Raw genomic sequence first — 25,998 nt, forward strand, 5'->3', positions numbered from 1 at the left:
TCTGTGTGTGTGTGTGTGTGTGTGTGTGTCTGTCTGTGTGCTAGATAACTCAAAAAGTTCTGGACAGATTTGGATGAAAATGCAGTAAATGTTGATACTGCACAAGGAACAAATGATTACATTTTGGTGGCTGATGGGGGGGGGGGGGTGGGGGGGGGGGGGGGGGGGGGGGGGGGGGGGGGGGGGGGGGGCCTGCCTTGGTGGAGGTCTGTGCTCTCTGAGTGCTTTCTCGTTACCCATAATCCATAGAAATTAACTTCAGTGCTCAGATCAGTCCTCACTTGGTAAAACTCGGTGCTAAATGTCCATGGGAAAAAATCTGATCTCATTACAGATATTATCAGACTTGTGTTAAAAATCTTCTTTTTCAAATGTAAATAATATTTCAGAGGAAATCCATGACAGAAGGTGAAATGAAATGAAGCTACAGAATACATCCTCCTTCTAACGCGGACCTCTGAGGTCTGCGTTAAAATCAGCCCTTTAACGAGGAACTGAGCGGCGCACACTTTGAACCAACTAGCCCAGAACAGGAGAGTGTATTTGCATTGGGGTTAACGAAACTAATGCACAAACGCATTTTTGCGTTGTACTAGTTGTTAATGAACAAAGAGCGAGCCCAGAAACAGGATAGCACAAAATGCGATAAATAGACACATTTTGCGTTGCGCTGGGCTGAACGATTTAACAAACTAGTGCAGAAACGAACCTCAGGTTCACAACATTATGTGCGAAAATGTCAATAATTCTTACTAATATTATCCAGGAAAACACACTGGGTCTGATCTTTGCTACAGCAGTGGAACATTCTGGACATCCTCTTCCATCAGCTTTGTGTCGACTACAGAGACGTTTACAGCACCTGTTGTTCTTTTTAATCACAGAACTGACATTGTCTTAAGGTCAGCCATGTCTGTTATTTGGTTTTCTTAACTTATCTTCTGATCTGTGTGTGTGTGTGTGTGTGTGTGTGTGTGTGTGTGTGTGTACGTGTGTGTGTGTGTGTGTGTGTGTGTTGTGTGTTGATTGCCTTATCTGAACATAATGGTAAAATGTCAGTGTGCTCATATAAAAGAGTTTGTCAGACTGTCTGTGGACACTGTGGAGTCTGCAGGTAAGACACTATGACAGATGTGTGATGTGGTTAAATCACCTGGAGTAGGGTTAGTTCATATCTTTAAGTGTGAGTAGGTTTAGTTCATATCTTTACTTGTGAGTAGGTTTAGTTCATATCTTTACTTGTGAGTAGGTTTAGTTCATATCTTACTTGTGAGTAGGTTTAGTCATATCTTTACTTGTGAGTAGGTTTAGTTCATATCTTTAACTGTGAGTAGGTTTAGTTCATATCTTTAACTGTGAGTAGGTTTAGTTCATATCTTTACTGTGAGTAGGTTTAGTTCATATCTTTACTTGTGAGTAGGTTTAGTTCATATCTTACTTGTGAGTAGGTTTAGTTCATATCTTTAACTGTGAGTAGGTTTAGTTCATATCTTTACTTGTGAGTAGGTTTAGTTCATATCTTACTTGTGAGTAGGTTTAGTTCATATCTTTACTTGTGAGTAGGTTTAGTTCATATCTTTACTTGTGAGTAGGTTTAGTTCATATCTTTACTTGTGAGTAGGTTAGTTCATATCTTTAACTGTGAGTAGGTTTAGTTCATATCTTTAAGTGTGAGTAGGTTTAGTTCATATCTTTACTTGTGAGTAGGTTTAGTTCATATCTTTACTTGTGAGTAGGTTTAGTTCATATCTTTACTTGTGAGTAGGTTTAGTTCATATCTTTAACTGTGAGTAGGTTTAGTTCATATCTTTAATTGTGAGTAGGTTTAGTTCATATCTTTAACTGTGAGTACGTTTAGTTCATATCTTTAATTGTGAGTAGGTTTAGTTCATATCTTTAACTGTGAGTAGGTTTAGTTCATATCTTTAAGTGTGAGTAGGTTAGTTCAATCTTTACTTGTGAGTAGGTTTAGTTCATATCTTTACTTGTGAGTAGGTTTAGTTCATATCTTTACTTGTGAGTAGGTTTAGTTCATATCTTTAACTGTGAGTAGGTTTAGTTCATATCTTTAACTGTGAGTAGGTTTAGTTCATATCTTTACTTGTGAGTAGGTTTAGTTCATATCTTTACTTGTGAGTAGGTTTAGTTCATATCTTTACTTGTGAGTAGGTTTAGTTCATATCTTTAACTGTGAGTAGGTTTAGTTCATATCTTTACTTGTGAGTAGGTTTAGTTCATATCTTTAACTGTGAGTAGGTTTAGTTCATATCTTTACTTGTGAGTAGGTTTAGTTCATATCTTTAACTGTGAGTAGGTTTAGTTCATATCTTTAAGTGTGAGTACGTTTAGTTTATATCTTTAACTGTGAGTAGGTTTAGTTCATTCTTAAGTGTGAGTAGGTTTAGTTCATACTTTAACTGTGAGTAGGTTTAGTTCATATCTTACTTGTGAGTAGGTTAGTTATATCTTTAACTGTGAGTAGGTTTAGTTCATATCTTTAACTGTGAGTAGGTTTAGTTCATATCTTTACTTGTGAGTAGGTTTAGTTCATATCTTTACTTGTGAGTAGGTTTAGTTCATATCTTTACTGTGAGTAGGTTTAGTTCATATCTTTAACTGTGAGTAGGTTTAGTTCATATCTTTAACTGTGAGTAGGTTTAGTTCATATCTTTACTTGTGAGTAGGTTTAGTTCATATCTTTAACTGTGAGTAGGTTTAGTTCATATCTTTACTTGTGAGTACGTTTAGTTCATATCTTACTTGTGAGTAGGTTTAGTTCATATCTTTACTTGTGAGTAGGTTTAGTTCATATCTTTACTTGTGAGTAGGTTTAGTTCATATCTTACTTGTGAGTAGGTTTAGTTCATATCTTTAACTGTGAGTAGGTTTAGTCATATCTTAACTGTGAGTAGGTTTAGTTCATATCTTTAACTGTGAGTAGGTTTAGTTCATATCTTTACTTGTGAGTAGGTTTAGTTCATATCTTTAACTGTGAGTAGGTTTAGTTCATATCTTAACTGTGAGTAGGTTTAGTTCATATCTTTACTTGTGAGTAGGTTTAGTTCATATCTTTACTTGTGAGTAGGTTTAGTTCATATTTTACTTGTGAGTAGGTTTAGTTCATATCTTACTTGTGAGTACGTTTAGTTCATATCTTTAACTGTGAGTAGGTTTAGTTCATATCTTACTTGTGAGTAGGTTAGTTCATATCTTACTTGTGAGTAGGTTTAGTTCATATCTTTAACTGTGAGTAGGTTTAGTTCATATCTTTACTTGTGAGTAGGTTTAGTTCATATCTTTACTTGTGAGTAGGTTTAGTTCATATCTTACTTGTGAGTAGGTTTAGTTCATATCTTTACTTGTGAGTAGGTTTAGTTCATATCTTTAACTGTGAGTAGGTTTAGTTCATATCTTTACTTGTGAGTAGGTTTAGTTCATATCTTTAATTGTGGGTAGGTTTAGTTCATATCTTTACTTGTGAGTAGGTTTAGTTCATATCTTTACTTGTGAGTAGGTTTAGTTCATATCTTTACTTGTGAGTAGGTTTAGTTCATATCTTTACTTGCTGCTGGGCTGTTTTTGTTGACAGGTGTTTTATTCAGCTGACAGAGGAACCACACAATGCAGTGGGCTTTAGTTCTGTGTGCAGCGGTGGCTCTGGCTCAGTCCCTGGTCCAGTAAGTCCACAGCTTCGACTGGGGTTTCAGTTTTACTGCCACCTGAACTTCAGCAGCTCACCACAAACCATCTGTTGACACTTAGATGAACAGTTTTTCAGAAACCCTGCTTCTGAAATGCACCAGTATTTATATTAGTATAGATGACTCTGTAACCCACACTGTAAAAACAATCTGTAATTTAACAGAAATTTTCACTGTTTATTTGACAGATTTTTCCTGTATTTTTCAGATACAGGAAAATATCAATGAAATGACAAAAACAGACTGTGATTTTACATGTCAAATGGAGAAAGAACACGAAAAACTGTAACCGTGAACTAACCAGAAAATTTCAATTTTTTAAAAGAATGTTTTCTTTTTTTCACAGAAAAATACAGTTCAAATACATTTGCAAATGTATTGTAATTTCACAAATATTTCTTTTCTATTCATGAGATTAAACTGTTAATTTAAAGTTTAATACTGTAAAAAAAAAAAAAAAAAAAAATCAAACCAGATAAAATTACTGACAGTTAACGGTAACAGAAGTATTAGTTCTGTCAATTGAACCAGACATTTTTGTTAATTGACAATATCTTGTGTAATTACAGGAGGTTTCACAACAAAAATGTTGAAATAAATGTATTTTTGTGAATGTAGAACATGTATAAGCACTGATAACTGTCCAAAATACAGTTTTTATCAGTGGATTGGACAACTGAGTCTCACTGAAAATTATTTATATATATATTAATAGGAAATTGGATTGTTTTAATACATGAAAAATATCTTTATTAAACATTAAAAAGTAACAAAAAAAAGAGGCAAATTGTCATATAAGGTTAGGGTAAAAACTGTATTTAATGATAGAAAATTGCCGTATTTTTATGAGATGGTATTTTCCATTATTTTACAGTATTTTTTCGGAGCCCCTACTGCCAGAATAATACTGTTTTTTTCCTTTTTTTTTTTTTTTTTTTTTTTTTTTTTTTTTACAGTGCATTAAAATGTTATTTGTAACATTTGAATAATGTGTAACAAAGTGGAAAACACCTCCAAACCACACAGTGCAAATCTGACCACAGTATTATTTGGTTTTATTAATCAAACTTTATTAGAGGTTCTTCAACAAAATTTAGATTCAGATTGGTGTGATTTTCCAGCATGGACGAAAACAGATCAGTAACATGGAGACGATGAAACATGAATGTAACTGCAGATGTTAAGGCTGTGGTTCCCTACATTTTTTGCTCCTGACCCCGTTTTAACATCACAAATTTCTGGCGACCCCAGACATTCAAAAACAGACACTGTTTTTGCTAAAATTAATTTGTTTTTGATCATGTACTAGTTTGCTATACTATCTTGAAAATAAATGTTAATTTCAGACAACATTTAGTCTGTATAATGTCTATTGTGGACATTTAGTCTGTATAATGTCGTTATTGTGGACATTTAGTCTATAATGTCTGTTATTGTGGACATTTAGTCTGTATAATGTCTGTTATTGTGGACATTTAGTCTGTATAATGTCTCTTATTGTGGACATTTAGTCTGTATAATGTCTATTATTGTGGACATTTAGTCTGTATAATGTCTATTATTGTGGACATTTAGTCTGTATAATGTCTATTATTGTGGACATTTAGTCTATAATGTTATTGTGGACATTTAGTCTGTATAATGTATTATTGTGGACATTTAGTATATAATGTCTATTATTGTGGACATTTAGTCTGTATAATGTCTATTATTGTGGACATTTAGTCTGTATAATGTCTATTATTGTGGACATTTAGTCTGTATAATGTCTATTATTGTGGACATTTAGTCTGTATAATGTCTATTATTGTGGACATTTAGTCTGTATAATGTCTGTTATTGTGGACATTTAGTCTGTATAATGTCTATTATTGTGGACATTTAGTCTATATAATATCTGTTATTGTGGACATTTAGTCTATATAATATCTGTTATTGTGGACATTTAGTCTGTATAATGTCTTATTGTGGACATTTAGTCTATATAATGTCTGTTATTGTGGGCATTAAGTCTGTATAATGTCTGTTATTGTGGACATTTAGTCTGTATAATGTCTATTATTGTGGACATTTATTCTGTATAATGTCTATTATTGTGGACATTTAGTCTGTATAATGTCTATTATTGTGGACATTTAGTATAATGTCTGTTATTGTGGACATTTAGTCTGTATAATGTCTGTTATTGTGGACATTTAGTCTATTAATGTCTATTATTGTGGACATTTAGTCTGTATAATGTCTTATTGTGGACATTTAGTCTGTATAATGTCTATTATTGTGGACATTTAGTCTATATAATGTCTATTATTGTGGACATTTAGTCTGTATAATGTCTGTTATTGTGGACATTTAGTCTATAATGTATGTTATTGTGGACATTTAGTCTGTATAATGTATTATTGTGGACATTTAGTCTGTATAATGTCTATTATTGTGGACATTTAGTCTATATAATATCTGTTATTGTGGACATTTAGTCTGTATAATGTCTTATTGTGGACATTTAGTCCGTATAATGTCTGTTATTGTGGACATTTAGTCTATATATGTATTATTGTGGACATTTAGTCTGTATAATGTGTATTATTGTGGACATTTAGTCTGTATAATGTCTTATTGTGGACATTTAGTCTATATAATGTCTGTTATTGTGGACATTTAGTCTGTATAATGTATTATTGTGGACATTTAGTCTGTATAATGTCTATTGTGGACATTTAGTCTATATAATGTCTATTATTGTGGACATTTAGTCTGTATAATGTCTGTTATTGTGGACATTTAGTCTGTATAATGTCTATTATTGTGGACATTTAGTCTGTATAATGTCTATTATTGTTGACATTTAGTCTGTATAATGTCTATTATTGTGGACATTTAGTCTATATAATGTCTATTATTGTGGACATTTAGTCTGTATAATGTCTATATGTGGACATTTGTATAATGTCTATTATTGTGGACATTTAGTCTATAATGTCTATTATTGTGGACAGAGGCAGTAAATCCAGGTGTAGATTACTGCACAAAGGCTCAGGATCTGTCCAGTCAGTCCAGCTGGGATTTACAAGGAGGACAATTAATACTGAACAAACAAGAACTGAAACTATGAATGATGAAAGAGCTGCAGCATCTGAAACTGACCACAGTGAACATGTGACACAAACAGAAGCACAGTGCTGCAGTTTCACACTCAGTTTGTCAGGTCTGTTATGTATGTGATTGTTTTGCTCAACTCACCATAGATTTTTTTAGTAAGTTTTTATTTTTATCAATTACTAGAAATTTCAGGTGACCCACATGGGGTCCCGACCCCAAGGTTGAAAAACACTGTGTTAAGGTCTGTGAGTGTGATAGAGCAGACTGTACTCAGGTGGGTTTTGGTGACCTTTGACCCCTAGGGTCCCTCTGCAGAAGGGGAAGACCGCCAGGGAGCTGCTGGAGGAGCAGGGTCTGTGGGAGGAGTACCGCCTGAAGTACCCATACAACCCCATGGCCAAGTTCAACCCACGCTTCGCTGTGGGGACCGAACACATGACCAACGACGCTGACGTGAGTGACAGAGGATGAAGATACACACACACAGATACACACACATACACACACACACACACACACACACATACACACACACACACGTACATACACACACACGTACATACACACACACAGACACACGCACACACACACACAGACAACACACACGTACATACACAACATACACACATACACACACACGTACACACACACATACACACATACACAATACACACACGTACATACACACACATACACACACACACGTATACACACACACAGACACACACACACACACATACACACACACAGACAACACATACACACAGACACACATACACACACACGTACATACACACACATACACACACGTACATACCACACACAGACACACACACACACACACACAGACACACACATACACACAGACACACACACACACGTACATACACACACACACGCACATACACACACACACACAGACACACCGACACACACGTACATACACACACACAGACACACCGACACACACACGTACATACACACACAGACACACGCATACACACACACACAGACACACACACGTACATACACACACACACCCTTGCGCACACACACACACACACAGTGGACAGATGGTGTATTCCACAGAACTCTCCACTTCAGTACCTTTTGTAAATTTACAGACTGTTTTCATAAATATTCATATCAATAATACTGTAATATTCCTTTTATTCTACTTAGCTCTATTCTTATGTTACTTTGTAAAACTGTAAAATTTATATTCTATTGTAATCTATTCTTTAGTTTTTGTAATTTTATATTTGCTCTCTTCTTATTTTTGTAAAACTGCACTGTAAAAAAAAAAAAAGTAAAAAAAAAAAAACAGTATTAACATTAAATAACTATCTCAAAAAAATACGGTAATTTTCCATCATTAAAATACAGTTTTTTGCCCTAACTTTACAGGAGTTTTTTCATTTTTTTTTTTGACTTTTTAATGTTTAATAAAGAATTTACATGTATTAAAACAATCCAATTCCCTATAAATATATATATATATATATATAAATAATTTTCAGTGAGACTCAGTTGTCCAATCCACTGATAAAAACTGTATTGGACAGTTTATCAGTGCTTATACATGTTATACATTCACAAAAATACATTTATTCAAAATTTTGTTGTGAAACCTCCTGTAATTACACAAGATATTTGTCAATGAACAAACAAGTCTGGTTCAACTGACAGAACTAATACTTCTGTTACCGTTAACTGTCAGTAATTTTATCTGGTTTAATTATTTTTTTTACAAGATTAAACTTTAAATTAACAGTTTAATCTCATAAATAGAAAATAAATATTTGTGAAATTATGATACATTTGGAAATGTATTTTAACTGTATTTTTCTGTGAAAAAAGAAAAAAATTATTTTGAAAAATGGAAATTTTCTGGTTCTTCACAGTTCCAGTTCTTTCCTGTTCTTTTCCATTTGACATGTAAAATCACAATCTGTTTGTGTCATTTCATTGATATTTTCCTGTATCTGAAAAATACAGGAGAAATCTGTCAAATAAACAGTGAAATTCTGTTAAATTACAGATTTTTTCTTTTTTTACAGTAGGTGTTTATTAATATTGTTGCACTGACTGGAGTAGCACAATGACAATAAACACTTTCTATTCTATTCTATTCTATTCTATTCTATTCTATTCTATGGTCCAGTTGGCTTACTATGGCGTCATCTCCGTTGGAACTCCTCCTCAGTCCTTTAAGGTGATCTTTGACACCGGCTCTTCTAACCTGTGGATTCCCTCCATCTACTGCAGCAGTCCAGCCTGTCGTACGTACAACTGAACACACACACTAGCTTCTATCTGAACACACGCTAGCTTCTATCTGAACACACGCTAGCTTCTATCTGAACACACGCTAGCTTCTATTTGAACAAACACTAGCTTCTATCTGAACACACACTAGCTTCTATCTGAACACACTAGCTTCTATCTGAACACACACTATTCTATCTGAACACACACTAGCTTCTATCTGAGCACACGCTAGCTTCTATTTGAACAAACACTAGCTTCTATCTGAACACACACTAGCTTCTATCTGAACACACTAGCTTCTATCTGAACACACACTAGCTTCTATCTAAACGCACACGCTAGCTTCTATCTGAATGCACACGCTAGCTTCTATCTGAACGCACACGCTAGCTTCTATCTGAACACATGCTAGCTTCTATCTGAACACACACGCTAGCTTCTATCTGAACACACACTAGCTTCTATCTGAACACACGCTAGCTTCTATCTGAACACACGCTAGCTCTCTCTGAACACACACTAGCTCTATCTGAACACACACTAGCTTCTATCTAAACGCACACACGAGCTTCTATCTAAACACACACACTAGCTTCTATCTGAACACACACTAGCTTCTATCTGAACACACACTAGCTTCTATCTAAACGCACACACTAGCTTCTATCTGAACACACACTAGCTTCTATCTGAACACACACTAGCTTCTATCTAAACGAACACGCTAGCTTCTATCTGAACACACACGCTAGCTTCTATCTGAACACACCGCTAGCTTCTGTCTGAACACACGCTAGCTTCTATCTGAACACACACTAGCTTCTATCTGAACACACACTAGCTTCTATCTGAACACACACTAGCTTCTATCTGAACCACACTAGCTTCTCTCTGAACGTACACTAGCTTCTATCTAAACGCACACACGAGCTCTATCTAAACTCACACACTAGCTTCTATCTGAACACACACTAGCTTCTATCTGAACACACACTAGCTTCTATCTAAACGCACACACTAGCTTCTATCTGAACACACACTAGCTTCTATCTGAACACACACTAGCTTCTATCTAAACGCACACGCTAGCTTCTATCTGAACACACACGCTAGCTTCTATCTGAACACACACGCTAGCTTCTGTCTGAACACACGCTAGCTTCTATCTGAACACACACTAGCTTCTATCTGAACACACACTAGCTTCTATCTGAACACACACTAGCTTCTCTCTGAACGTACACACTAGCTTCTATCTGAACACACACTAGCTTCTATCTGAACACACAGCTAGCTTCTCTCTGAACACACACACTAGCTTCTATCAACACACACTAGCTTCTATCTGAACACACACTAGCTTCTATCTGAACACACACTAGCTTCTATCTGAACACACACTAGCTTCTATCTGAGCACACGCTAGCTTCTATTTGAACAAACACAAGCTTCTATCTGAACACACACTAGCTTCTATCTGAACACACACTAGCTTCTATCTGAACACACACACTAGCTTCTATCTGAACACACTAGCTTCTATCTGAACACACACTAGCTTCTATCTAAACGCACACGCTAGCTTCTATCTGAACGCACACGCTAGCTTCTATCTGAACGCACACGCTAGCTTCTATCTGAACACACGCTAGCTTCTATCTGAACACACGCTAGCTTCTATCTAAACGCACACGCTAGCTTCTATCTGAACACACACGCTAGCTTCTATCTGAACACACACGCTAGCTTCTATCTGAACACACGCTAGCTTCTATCTGAACACACACTAGCTTCTATCTGAACACCACACTAGCTTCTATCTGAGCACACGCTAGCTTCTTTGAACAAACACAAGCTTCTATCTGAACACACACTAGCTTCTATCTGAACACACACTAGCTTCTATCTGAACACACACTAGCTTCTATCTAAACGCACACGCTAGCTTCTATCTGAACGCACACGCTAGCTTCTATCTGAACACACGCTAGCTATCTGAACACACGCTAGCTTCTGTCTGAACACACGCTAGCTTCTATCTGAACACACACTAGCTTCTATCTGAACACACACTAGCTTCTATCTGAACACACACACTAGCTTCTATCTGAGCACACGCTAGCTTCTATTTGAACAAACACAAGCTTCTATCTGAACACACACTAGCTTCTATCTGAACACACACTAGCTTCTATCTGAACGCACACGCTAGCTTCTATCTGAACAACGCTAGCTTCTATCTGAACACACGCTAGCTTCTATCTGAACACACACACTAGCTTCTATCTGAACACACACTAGCTTCTATCTGAACACACACTAGCTTCTATCTGAACACACACACTAGCTTCTATCTGAACACACACGCTAGCTTCTATCTGAACACACGCTAGCTTCTATTTGAACAAACGCTAGCTTCTATCTGAACACACACGCTAGCTTCTATCTGAACACACACTAGCTTCCATCTGAACACACGCTAGCTTCTATCTGAACACACGCTAGCTTCTATCTGAACACACACAAGCTTCTATCTAAACGCACACACTAGCTTCTATCTGAACACACACTAGCTTCTATCTGAACACACATAGCTTCTATCTAAACGCACACGCTAGCTTCTATCTGAACACACACGCTAGCTTCTATCTGAACACACACGCTAGCTTCTGTCTGAACACACGCTAGCTTCTATCTGAACACACACTAGCTTCTATCTGAACACACACTAGCTTCTATCTGAACACACACTAGCTTCTATCTGAACACACGCTAGCTTCTATCTGAACACACGCTAGCTTCTATCTGCACACACACTAGCTTCTATCTAAACGCACACACGAGCTTCTATCTAAATGCACACTAGCTTCTATCTGAACACACACTAGCTTCTATCTGAACACACACTAGCTTCTATCTAAACGCACACACTAGCTTCTATCTAAACACACACTAGCTTCTATGAACACACACTAGCTTCTATCTAAACGCACACGCTAGCTTCTATCTGAACACACACGCTAGCTTCTATCTGAAACACACGCTAGCTTCTGTCTGAACACACGCTAGCTTCTATCTGAACACACACTAGCTTCTATCTGAACACACACTAGCTTCTATCTGAACAACACTAGCTTCTCTCTGAACGTACACAATAGCTTCTATCTGAACACACACTAGCTTCATCTGAACACACACGCTAGCTTCTCTCTGTACACACACTAGCTTCTATCTGAACACACACTAGCTTCTCTCTGAACGTACACACTAGCTTCTATCTGAACACACGCTAGCTTCTATCTGAACACACGCTAGCTTCTATTTGAACACACACTAGCTTCTCTCTGAACGTACACACTAGCTTCTATCTGAACACACACGCTGGCTTCTCTCTGAACACACACTATTCTATCTGAACACACACTAGCTTCTCTCTGAACGTACACACTAGCTTCTATCTGAACACACACTAGCTTCTATCTGAAACACACGCTGGCTTCTATCTGAACACACACTAGCTTCTATCTGAACACACACTAGCTTCTATCTGAACACACGCTAGCTTCTATCTGAACACACGCTAGCTTCTCTCTGAACACACTAGCTTCTATCTGAACACACACGCTGGCTTCTCTCTGAACACACTAGCTTCTATCTGAACACACACGCTGGCTTCTCTCTGAACACACACTAGCTTCTATCTGAACACACACGCTGGCTTCTCTCTGAACACACACTAGCTTCTATCTGAACACACACGCTGGCTTCTCTGAACACACACTAGCTTCTCTCTGAACACACACTAGCTTCTATCTGAACACACACGCTGGCTTCTCTCTGAACACACACACTAGCTTCTATCTGAACACACACGCTGGTCTCTCTGAACACACACTAGCTTCTATCTGAACACACACACTAGCTTCTATCTGAACACACACGCTGGCTTCTATCTGAACACACGCTAGCTTCTCTCTGAACACACACTAGCTTCTATCTGAACACACACGCTGGCTTCTCTCTGAACACACACTAGCTTCTATCTGAACACACACGCTGGCTTCTCTCTGAACACACATAGCTTCTATCTAGGTCAGGGCTGTCAAACTCATTTTAGTTCAGGGGCCACATGCAGCTTAATCTGATCCAAAGGGGCCGGACCAGTAAAATAATATAACAATAGGATAAGAACTGGTAATTAATGTCAACTCCAAAGTTTTTTGTATGTTTTTGAGTGAAAAAATAAAATTCTGTCATTAAAATTTTTGCATCTATGAACTGTACTTGAACATAACATGAACAAATAAGAATAACCTGAAAATTCCGAAGAAAAATACGTGCCATTTTGACAATATTATGCCTTAGTTTATCATTTATACATATGCATCATGACTTACAGATTACAGTGGATCTACAAATAAAAAATGTTTAATAACAGGCAGAATATTGGTAAAATTCCACATACTTCCTTCAGACATTTCAGGTTGTTCATATTTGTTCAGGTTTTTCACATTTTTGTAAAAGCCTAGTCTGTAAATGTCAACATTTTTGTGTAATTTAACTTTTTTTACACTAAAACCCAGATAAAAGTTTGTGTTTTTCAGCATTTATAGTTTATTATGATAATATTTTTCTGGTCTGACCCACATTAGATTGAACTGACCTAAAATGATTTGACATCCTTGACTGTTAATATCTTCAGTGTGATTTTGTATTTGACTAATTCATCCCGCGGGCCAGGATTGGATCCTTTGGGGGGCTGGATTTGGCCCCTGGGCCCATGTTTGACACCTGTGATCTAGGTGATTGTTGCTTAGTCTGGATTTGAACTTTCGGTTGGTTTTGTAAGATTTCAGAGGGAATCTGTTTGCAGAAGCAGATGATGACATTCAGAACTATTCCCATTAGTGCATAGTCCCCTGAAAATAAGAAGTGTTGTTGTTTCTGCTTCTTTAGAATGAGTCGTGTGTACGTCCAGATGAGTGTGTCCACTGTTCATGTGCACCAGTATCACTGACTCTGTCTGAGTGTGGACCAGAGCTGACACCCCTGAAACCATGAAACCTGTCTCAAATGTAGGACTGGGGCCCAAAAGGATTAGATTAGATTAGATTAGATTAGATTAGATTAAATTAGATTAGATTAGATTAGATTAGATTAGATTGGAGTAGAGTAGTACTTAGCGGTGCTTGTGAATGTAGCGGCAGAGTGAACGCTGGGCCGGTTCTGGTGTGGGCAACAAATGTCAAGTTTCCGAAGGTAAGAAGGGAAAGGAAATGAGGTGCACAACAACGGGAGACAAACTGAGCCGAGTCGAACCGGTTCCACGTAGTAGAAATGCGGCAATAGGGGAATTAGTAAAGAGTCTGTAGTTTCACTGTCACTGTACACCCCCAACCGGGCCCAGCATCATGTTATAATTAGTTCATACTGTATATGTTCTATTTTCTGTGCAGATGGAAATATAACAGACAGTTCATGCAAACACACCTGTTTGTACTCTTTTATTCCCTCATTCAATGAGAATCGATAAGAGAATCGGATCGATAAGAAAAATCGATATGGAATTGGAATCATTAAATTCTTAACGATTCCCATCCCTAATTAATATATGTATAAGACCCCCCATGCATGTGTGAGGACCAATGATCAAACTTCTCCAAACTTCAGTCTGAAGCACAGAGGCACCCCACAGGGCTGCCCACTCTGCCCTCACTGTTTACCATCTTTATCGAACCCTGAGCAGCTGCCATTAGACAACAGGAAGAAATAAAGGGAGTCCGTACCAGAAATATAGATCACAAAATAAGTCTTTATGCTGATGATGTATTAGTAATGCCTTACACTACGTGTTACGGCAAAAAAAATCTGTTACTTTAATACATTATTTGTAGTGTGTACTCCCAACACTGCTTTTAGTAATATATATTTTTTTACACCCCCCTCCCCCCCCCCCCCAGAGAACCACGACAGGTTCAACCCGGGCCTGAGCAGCACCTACAGACACAACGGTCAGCCCCTGAGTATCCAGTACGGCACGGCAGCATGACCGGCTTCCTGGGATACGACACCGTCACCGTAAGAAACCAAAGCACAGCTGGACACAGGCCCTGGGCCACTGTCCACAGTGGACATGATGATGAAGCCTGTCTGTGTGTCTGTCTGTGTGTCTGTCTGTCTGTCTGTCTGCCTGTCGTGTGTCTGTCTGCCTGCCTGTCTGTCTGTGTGTCTGTCTGTCTGCTGCTGTGTGTCTGTCTGTCTGTCTGTCTGTGTGTCTGTCTGCCTGTCTGTCTGCCGGCTGTCTGTCTGTGTGTCGTGTGTCTGCCTGTCTGTGTGTCTGTCTGTCTGCCTGCCTGTCTGTGTGTCTGTCTGTCTGCCTGTCTGTGTGTGTTGTGTGTCTGTGTGTCTGCCTGTCTGTGTGTCTGTCTGCCTGTCTGTCTGCCGGCCTGTCTGTCTGTGTGTCTGTGTGTCTGTCTGTCTGTGTCTGTCTGTCTGTCTGTCTGTCTGTCTGTCTGCCTGCCTGTCTGTCTGTCTGCGTGTGTCTGTCTGTCTGCCTGTCTGTCTGTCTCTGCTGCCTGCCTCTCGTGTGTCTGTCTGTCTGCCTGCCTGTCTGTGTGTCTGTCTGTCTGCCTGTCTGTGTGTCTGTCTGTCTGCCTGTCTGCCTGTCGTGTGTCTGCCTGTCTGTGTGTCTGTGTGTGTCTGTCTGCCTGTCTGTGTTTCTGTCTGTGTGTCTGTCTGTCTGCCTGTCTGTCTGTGCCTGTCTGTCTGCCTGTCTGTCTGTCTGCCTGTCTGTGTGTCTGTCTGTCTGTCAGGTGGGGGGCCTGGCTGTGAAGAACCAGGTCTTTGGTCTGAGTGAGACTGAAGCTCCGTTCATGCAGTACATTCATCCTGATGGGATCCTGGGTCTGGCCTACCCTCTGTCTGCCTCCAGGGCCACGCCGGTGTTTGACAACATGATGAAGCAGAGTCTGGTCAGCCAGGACCTGTTCTCTGTCTACCTGTCCTCGTAAGTAAACACTTAGATTCACTGAGGTCAGATCTGTCATCATATCCAATCCAACTTTATTTGTAAAGCACTTTAAAACAGCCGCAGTGGACCAAAGTTCTGTACAGAAGAAGAAGTAAAACAAAATAGAAGAATAAAATACAGAATAGATTTAAAGACATAGAAACTGTACAAAAAAGAAAACAGTGTTATACAGAAGAATAAATAAACAAATAAAAAGAAAAAATACAAGAATAGATTAAAAAGCTATACAATTAAAAACACAAATAAATGAATAATACATACATACATACATACATACATACATACATACATAAACCACTACAAATAAAAACAATAGAATAAAGATAGTACCCTCAAACATCTCACATGGTTTCAGAAGCCAAGGAGAAAAGATGGGTTTGAAGAAGGGATTTGAAAACAGACAGAGGAGGTGTGTGTGATCTGCAGAGGACGATGGTTCAGGAGCGCTGCTCAAAGGCACACTCACCCTGGACTGGTGCATAGTATCACAGGTCTAGAACCACAGGGGGATTTGAACACCAAAGGGAGGAGGTGGGTGGTTTGTCTGTTTGTTTTTTATTTTGCATTTAAAACCCAAAAACAGTATAAAAAAAAAATACTAAGAAAGAAAAAAAAAAAAAACATGTTGGAAAAGGAGTGGGCTGAAGTGTAACTCACATACCTCCCCTTACTCCATCTTTTTCTACTGGACACAAAGTCCCATGGTCTACAAAAAAATTACAAAATATTATACATATGAAAAATAAACTTTGTCCAAATCTATATACACGATACACATGTATATCATACAGGGTGAGTCAGAAAAAAACGCTCTTTCCATTTAAAGAAATTGTACTGCTAAAACGGAAACACTGATTTTTCTTTTGACCATACAGTCATATTGATGTGGTTATGGAGCATGTCTGCTGATGTAGTCATAGATTTATTGCATTGCATAAGAGAGGGAAGGTCCATTGTTTATTGGGCACTGAAATACCTGCCAACACAGTGTATGCCACAGTGAACAAACTTGAAATTGACAACAATTACAGGAGTCGGGGCTTTGCTTTCACACTCAGGACATAGGCCTACATGACAGTGCCCAGGGAGTTTTCATCATGGTAAGACCACAGCGATTGCAGGTATTATTTCCTCATCGAGTTGTCTGTTTGGGTCAGGAGAGAGAGTGGCCACCTAGATCCCCGGACTTGACCCCCCTTGATTTTTTCTTGTGGGGGTATCTTAAAAACCGTGTGTATCAGACTGTTCCACAAACTCTTCAGGAACTCCGAAATTGCATCACGGCTGAAATCCGAGCCCTACGACGAACACGAATGGTGAGAAGAGCTGTGTTAGAGATGCGACAACGAGCACAGATTTGCATCAGTCTGAATGGTAGCCGGTTGAAGGTCGTGCCGGACGACTTCGTTGAGACAAAACATTTGATGGCGAGAAACATGCTGTAATGGTTGACAATTTCAATTTCATTCACGATGGCATAAACTGTGTTGGCAGATATTTCGGTGCACAATAAACAATGGACATTCCCTCTGTTATGCTATGCCATAAATCAATGATTCAATCGCCAGACATGCTCAATAACCACATCAATATGACTGTATGATCAAAAGAAAAATAAGCATTTCCATTTCAGTGGTACAATTTCTTTAAATGAAAAGAGCGTTTTTTCTGACTCACCCTGTTACATTATTTAGAATCATATATGGGGATGGAACCATATGAAAATGTCATATCACAGTTATTGTGACCAAAATTATCACGATTATCAGATTATCGCGGTATTATGGAAACTGTGCTTAAAATGTTCAAAAAGTACTAATACACACACTGAAAGAATTTAACCAAGTTGTATTTTGAAAAAACAATAAAATACAATAACAGTCCCACTGTTCCTTCTGTGTCAGAAACATTCAAATATTAACCCTTAGTGGTCTGAGTCTGTTCTGTCTGTTTTCAGTCCTTTTGATTTGGCCTTTATATACTATAGAAACAAATGTTTACTATACCATGTGTGGGATCTGTTTTTTCAGCACAACTTCATCTAGATCATCTGTCTATTATTTTTTCACTTTAACTACTATAAAAACACAAAAGGACAGAAAAAACAACTGTAACTGTGAATAACCATAAAATTTCCATTTTTTAAAGAATTTTTTTTCTTTTTTCACAGAAAAAACATTTAAAATACATTTGCAAATGTATCATAATTTCACAGATATTTCTTTTTATTCATGAGATTAAACTGTTAATTTAAAGTCTTTTACTTTAAAAAATAAATTAAAACCAGATAAAATTACTGACAGTTAACGGTAACAGAAGTATTAGTTCTGTCAGTTGAACCAGACTTGTTTGTTAATTGACAAATATCTGTGTAATTACAGGAGGTTTCACAACAAAAATGTTGAATAAATGTATTTTTGTGAATGTATAACATGTATAAGCACTGATAAACTGTCCAAATACAGTTTTTATCAGTGGATTGGACAACTGAGTCTCACTGAAATTATTATATTATTTATAGGGAATGGATTGTTTTAATACATGAAAATGTTCTGTATTAAACATTAAAAAGTCAAAAAAGAAAAAAAAAAAAAAAAAGAAAATTGTCATGTAAAGTTAGGGCAAAAAAACGTATTTTAATTATGGAAAATTACTGTATTTTTATGACATAGATGATGAGGAACATTACATTTTTTTTATGGGTTTTTTTTTTTACAGTGTAGATTAAAAATGAATGATATTTAATTGTGATTAATCAAAATTAATCCACAGCAACCCTGTGATTAATCTGCTAAAATATTTTAATCATTTGACAGTACTAATTAATTTACAATTATATAATAAAATACATCTTAATATTGTATAATTAAATACACATTACAATACAATATTATTTATTATACACATTATTAACATTGCATAATACATTATATATCAATACATTATACAATGACATAACATTAGAAAATAATTATGTTACATTGTATAATAATACACATTATATACATCATTTATAATCATATAATATAATACAGCTCAATTAAGTGTATAATAATGAAACACATTATAAGACAGTTTATAATCATAGAAAACATCTTAATACTTCCTCATTTTCCTCAACATATTGGTTGTGATCCTTTTTCTGTATGTGTTCTGTGTTTTGTTTGCCTGTAAATGCCTCTTGTGGCGTCTGCCTGTAGTTCCTCTGAGCAGGGCAGTGTGGTGACCTTCGGGGGGTGGACCCCAGCCACTTCAGCGGCTCCATCTCCTGGATCCCTCTGTCCCATGAGCTGTACTGGCAGATCAGCGTGGACAGGTACAGGCACATGGTCTGAGTCTGATGGTCAGTACAGAAGACTGACCCTGAACGCACCATCTCACACAAAGACTGATGGGAAAACTGGAGACAGACGTCAGTATATACTGCATGGGTGTCGAACTCATGTTAGTTCAGTTCCGCATACAGGCTAATGTGATCTAAAGTGGGCCGGACCAGGAAAATAATATAAATAATAGGATAAGAACTTAGAAATAATGTCATCTCCAAAGTTTCCTCTGTGGTTTTTGAAAAAGTACAGTTCCATAATAAAATGTTTACCTCTACAAACTGTACTTGATCGTAACATTAGCAACAAGAAAAGCACGCCAAGGCCGATCAGTCCACATGTCATGGTCATGGTGACGTAGGAAACTGGAAACACAAGCACGATTTACCAGAAGTTACTTGACTCCACGAAATAAGATCCACACACCTAAGACTTGATCAGATTCCCACAGCTGAAGTCATGTGAGCTGATGCGTGGCGTTCTCGGCTTTCCTTCCAGTGTTACTATCAACGGTCAGGTGGTGGCATGTAACGGCGGTTGCCAGATGATTGTTGACACCGGTACGTCTCTGATCGCCGGACCTCAGAACGACATCAGCAACATCAACCGATATGTGGGAGCCAACGGCAACCAGTACGGAGATGTAAGTGGAGACCAGTGAAGAATACTGACACCAGATCACCACAGAAGTCATATAGTGTGTCATGAAGTCTGTGGACACGTTGAATTCAGGTGTTTCTTTTCTAACAGGGGTTGGGATCCAAAACATAATGACTAATGTCAGAATAGAGTTTTATATTATGGGCTAAATATCATTGCATTGGTTAGTTTGGTTTACATTATCTTTTCTCATAACGTAATGATGACCCATAACATAATAAATTTGCTATTTTTAAAGGTCCCATATTATGCTATTTTTCAGTCACGTCATATAGGTCTCAGAAGCCCAAAAACATAGTATTTAAGTTTGTTCGCCCCAAATCCTCCTTTGTTCAGAGTTTCAGCGGTGGAAAAAGTCCCTCTCCCCAGCCCTCCTCAGAACAGGCTGTTTCTGGGCCTGCTTCCAGGTATGCAAATGAACGCATCTGTCCACGCCCACTCCCCCTCCCCTCTGGGAGAGGACGCGGCTTACACTAGCAGTACTACGCGCTAATGTTGACTGTGAAGCCATCATACACATGTCTCAGACAGAACGTCTTTCCAAACACTGGCTTTCTTTGCCTTGAGGCGTGACTGAGCCCCGACGGAAAACGGCGGTGTTGTGTGTCGGGTTCGTGGACTTGACACGGAAAGACGCCTGCCGCCACTAATGCAGGCAGCTGCTAACAAGCCTGATGCTAACTGTACTGATGCTAACCACAAAAGGCCCGAGTTCACAGTAGTTCTGTTCAATGTCTCTGGATATTATCAGTCTTGCATGTTAACGGGGACGCAAACGTTAGCAGCAGTAACCGAGCTATGTTAGCTGCCATGCTAACGTTAGACGTACACATCAACACCCACCAGCTTATCCGTAATGTAGGGTTATGCAGTAAAGATCCAAAAAATGAGAAGAACTTACATCTCCCACACTTGGACTTGGGTCACGAAGCGTTGGTACTGCGTCCTTCTTGATTCGGAGTCTTTGTGCTAAGCCGCAGCTGTATGGGCCCATGTTCGAAAAACACTCGTCCGTGAAATGCCGGGCACACATACACACGTTTGGGAATGTTGTTTGGTCCATGACCATCACAGATAGAATCCAGACACTTTTATGGAGAGGCTCGGAAGTGGGGAGCAAAACTAAACTCTGGTGTTGGTGTGTGCAGCCAACAACACCACAACCTGCGTGTCTCGCCTTCGCCATGTTTGTTGTCCAAGAGGTACTTTTCCAGGGGGGGCTCGCTTTGCCAGGGTGGAGGCACAGTCAGGGGGAGGAGTTAAATCCGCTTATGTCATCATAAGCGGACCCAACTCAAACTGGGCCGTTTGAGTATTTTCACAACATGTGGTGTAGCAAGGCAGGAGGGGAAACAGACAGTTTTCAAATTCCAACCTCATAATGAGGCTACTGCAACACACACTACTGTAAGAAAACTGTCACAAAGTCAGATTTGCATAATACGGGACCTTTAAAGTGTAACAGGCCAATAATGTAATAACTGGCCAACGACGTAATAAAAGTCCTGAACCGATAACATAATAACTTATTACATATCGGTAGGTTATTACGTTATTGTCCTGGTGAACAAAAAAAAAAATTCTTTGCAAATGTAATAACTGAGTCAATAAAGTAATAATGTATTAATATCATTGTATTTAAGTTTCATTTATTAGACAGAACTGTGATAGAATCTCTCTCTGTCTTTATGTTATGGGTTGTTATTACATATTGACTCCTATAAGGCAGAAGAGAAAGCGGCCAAAAGTTTTTGTCAGCTCATAATGTCATGACGTGTCATTGGCATGTCACGCACAGGTCTGAGCCGTGGTGAAGTCGCTCGCCATTTGAGCTGTGGTCACAGTACAGTCAGTGGTCTGAGTGATGGGACCTCAGGACAGGATGATCATACTCAGCTCCATGCGCTGCTGCTGCTGCTGCTCTGCTTGTTTGGAAGGCAGAGGTGGACACAGCTGATACTGAATGATGACACTTTGAGTTTGTGAGTCCCTGTATTCAGTGACTGAATGAACATGTTCAGATGACCACAATCTGACCACAGTTCATTCTCTAATGGTCAGTGCTTCCCTCTTGAATATGAAAGTAACCCCCAACCAGTTACTTTAACCCTCCAGTACCGTCCACCAAGGCCCTTACTAAGCACACAGTGTGCCTTTTTCACACACTTGTGGAATGATGTCAAAAAAAATTTCATACAGTTTGTTTTTAATTCTTTTACAATTTTTTCTATTTCATCAACTTGAGTCGTAAATAAAAATACCAAACACTCAATAATTGTCACATTTTTAACCCTTTAAATACCGAGTTGTAATGTGAACAAACCATTTTTTTTATGCAAAAAGCATAAAAAATTATTTTTTTCAATCTACTACATAAAAAGTGGATCACATATTATTTAATTTTTTCATCCTGGCATATGTCAATGATTAACTCCAACACTGGTTAATTTGCATTATTATTTTTGGCGCTATGTCAAATGTTCAAAAATACTAGCAACTGTCACCAAGTGTGCGTAAAATGCACACCTATAAATCAAACTATTAAATATATATTGATTTATTTTTGCTCTAATTTGATTTTATTTTGTAAATCCAGGTCAGCCCTAATCATACAGATCATAATATCATTCATTTTACATTTTTTAAACCTTTTAAATGATCTCTTTTCATCATGATGTCACAACATTTTTGATGCAAAAAACACAAAATATGTTTTTTTTGTTTTTTTCAGAATACTACATAAAAATTGGATTACTTATTGATTTTTGCAGCCTGCCATATGTCAATGATTAACAGCAACATTAACAACATTAATAAATTAATTTAGCCCCTCCCCTCTCAAATGAAGCCCAGATCTCAGTAAAAGCAGGATTTCTGCCTTAAAGGTTTTGGATCAAAAACAGTGGATCTAATGTTAGAAATAGTGCGTTTTAGGCACACTTGGCAGACAGATGCTAGTCTGCTCATTTTCTTTTGTTTACAATGTGCACATTTGAGTTGGTGGACAGAATTTTAAAGATCATGAAAAAATGAACAACTTTGAATTCTAACCTTATTTAAATTGTGAAAAATAATATGAAGTTTTAAACACAAAGTGCAAAGTGTGCCTAAAAGGCACACCTGGATATCGGAGGGTTAACACATCTCCAAATATACATTTTATTCTGACCCTTGCATGTTTAACGGCACTGAGTACAGATTTTCTGACATTAGTCTTCATTGTTTTGTTTCCCAGACCTCTGTTAGAAAAGAAACACTGGATTCAACATGTCCACAAACTTATGGACATTTATGACATGAGGACAAGCACACATGATTATCCTCTCCTCTCTCCCCTCCTCTCTCCTCCCTCCTCCTCCTCTCTGTCTTCTCTCCTCATATTCTCTCCTCCCACCTCCTCCTTCTCTCTTCTCTCTTTTCCTCTCTCTCCTCCTTCTCCTCTGTCCTCCTCCTACTCTCTCCTCCCATACTCCCTCTTTCCCCCCCTCCTCCCTCCCTCTCTCCCTCCTCCTTTCCTCTTTCTCTCCCCCTCCTTGCTCCTCCTCCTCCTCCTCCCTGTCCTCTCTCAGTACCTGGTTAACTGTAACAGCGTTGCTCAGATGCCAGACCTCACCTTCCAAACCATGGACAGGAGTTCCCTCTGCCTGCTTTGCTTATGTTCGTCAGGTAGGACTTGGACCAGACTGTAGACTGTGTATTAGTTGGTTTGTGGTGGGCTGGTCTGTCTGACTTGGACCAGACTGTAGACTGTGTATTAGTTGGTTTGTGGTGGGCTGGTCTGTCTGACTTGGACCAGACTGTAGACTGTGTATTAGTGGTTGTGGTGGGCTGGTCTGTCTGACTTGGACCAGACTGTAGACTGTGTATTAGTTGGTTTGTGGTGGGCTGGTCTGTCTGACTTGGACCGACTGTAGACTGTGTATTAGTTGGTTGTGGTGGGCTGGTCTGTCTGACTTGGACCAGACTGTAGACTGTGTATTAGTTGGTTTGTGGTGGGCTGGTCTGTCTGACTTGGACCAGACTGTAGACTGTGTATTAGTTGGTTTGTGGTGGGCTGGTCTGTCTGACTTGGACCAGACTGTAGACTGTGTATTAGTGGTTTGTGGTGGGCTGGTTGTCTGACTTGGACCAGACTGTAGACTGTGTATTAGTTGGTTTTGTGGTGGGCTGGTCTGTCTGATTGGACCAGACTGTAGACTGTGTATTAGTTGGTTTTGGTGGGCTGGTGTCTGACTTGGACCAGACTGTAGACTGTGTATTGGTTGTGGGGGCTGGTCTGTCTGACTTGGACCAGACTGTAGACTGTGTATTAGTTGGTTTGTGGTGGGCTGGTCTGTCTGACTTGGACCAGACTGTAGACTGTGTTAGTTGGTTTGTGGTGGGGGTCTGTCTGACTTGGACCAGACTGTAGACTGTGTATTAGTTGGTTTGTGGTGGGCTGGTCTGTCTGACTTGGACCAGACTGTAGACTGTGTATTAGTTGGTTGTGGGTGGGCTGGTCTGTCTGACTTGGACCAGACTGTAGACTGTGTATTAGTGGTTTGTGGTGGGTGGTCTGTGACTTGGACCAGACTGTAGACTGTGTATTAGTTGGTTTGTGGTGGGCTGGTCTGTCTGACTTGGACCAGACTGTAGACTGTGTATTAGTTGGTTTGTGGTGGGCTGGTCTGTCTGACTTGGACCAGACTGTAGACTGTGTATTAGTTGGTTTGTGGTGGGCTGGTCTGTCTGACTTGGACCAGACTGTAGACTGTGTATTAGTTGGTTTGTGGTGGGCTGGTCTGTCTGACTTGGACCAGACTGTAGACTGTGTATTAGTTGGTTTGTGTGGGCTGGTCTGTCTGTCTGACTGCTGTCTTTGTCTCCAGTCTCAGTACTCTGGCTGCCGTACCGGCTTCAGTGGGGGGGTGACAGCCTGTGGATCCTGGGTGATGTCTTTATCAGACACTACTATTCCATCTTCAACAGAGCCCAGAACATGGTGGGTCTGGCCCGCTCCAGATAATCCACCTGATGTCACCTGTCTGCCTTCAGTCTCATGAAGAGCAGTTCCACCTCCTACGATTATACCAACAATGATTTCAGATCAGTTCATCCTTATTCTCACCCTATAAACGATCAACTGTCTTAAAATGCAATAAAACATTAAATCACTGCGACTGGTGCTTTGTTCATGTCTTCTAACCCTTTAACCCAGGGTTGTCAAACTCCTGTTCTTTCAGGTTCCACATTCAGTCTGGTCTGATCTGCAGTGGACCCAACCAGGAAAATAGGAACAGAAGAACCCAGAAATAATGAAATGACAATTTATGTCTTGTTTTAGCACAAAAAAAACCCATTAAATGATGAAAATACTTACTTTTATAAACTATCCAAACAAAAAAGATGTGAATAACCTGAAAAAACTGACATTTCTTCAGAAAGTTCAGTGTAATTTTCTCAGTCTTTCCTCCACTTCTATTAGTCCATGTGCATTCTGGATCAGATCTCCAAAGACACTAAACACTGAGGAACAGGAAGAAAAGAGTTCAAACTGGACTGAATTTAATACAGACATTTCAGGTTGGACACATTTGTTCAGGTTAGTCACATTTTATTGGTGCAGGAGAGTTTGGAAATGGAAAGAGTTTCACAATTTAATGTGATTTTTTGCACTAAAACAAAGACAAACATTTGAAGTTGTCCTTATTTACAGACATAATGTAATATTTTTTTCCATCTAACCCAGTAGTAAATCTGCAGTCCTTCTTTGTGTGGGTTCTTCTGCTGTTATTATTTGGCTGTAGATCAGATTGGTCTGGATGTGGAACCCACACTAACATGAGTTCCACAGCCTGGACTGTGGAATTTAGACACTGTGGAAATTCATCCCATGGGCCATGTTAGAATCTTTGGTGGTGGGGGGCGG

The 25,998-nt window shown here is 38.8% G+C and overlaps 1 pseudogene; it reads left to right on the top strand.

Moving 5' to 3' along the window:
* The first annotated feature begins 3,568 nt into the window (after positions 1-3,568).
* LOC115439229 (pepsin A-like) lies at positions 3,569-25,201 on the top strand (annotated as a pseudogene).
* The last annotated feature ends 797 nt before the right edge of the window (positions 25,202-25,998 follow it).

This window comes from Sphaeramia orbicularis, chromosome 19, assembly GCF_902148855.1.
Source record: "Sphaeramia orbicularis chromosome 19, fSphaOr1.1, whole genome shotgun sequence".
NCBI classification, from domain to species: domain Eukaryota; kingdom Metazoa; phylum Chordata; class Actinopteri; order Kurtiformes; family Apogonidae; genus Sphaeramia; species Sphaeramia orbicularis.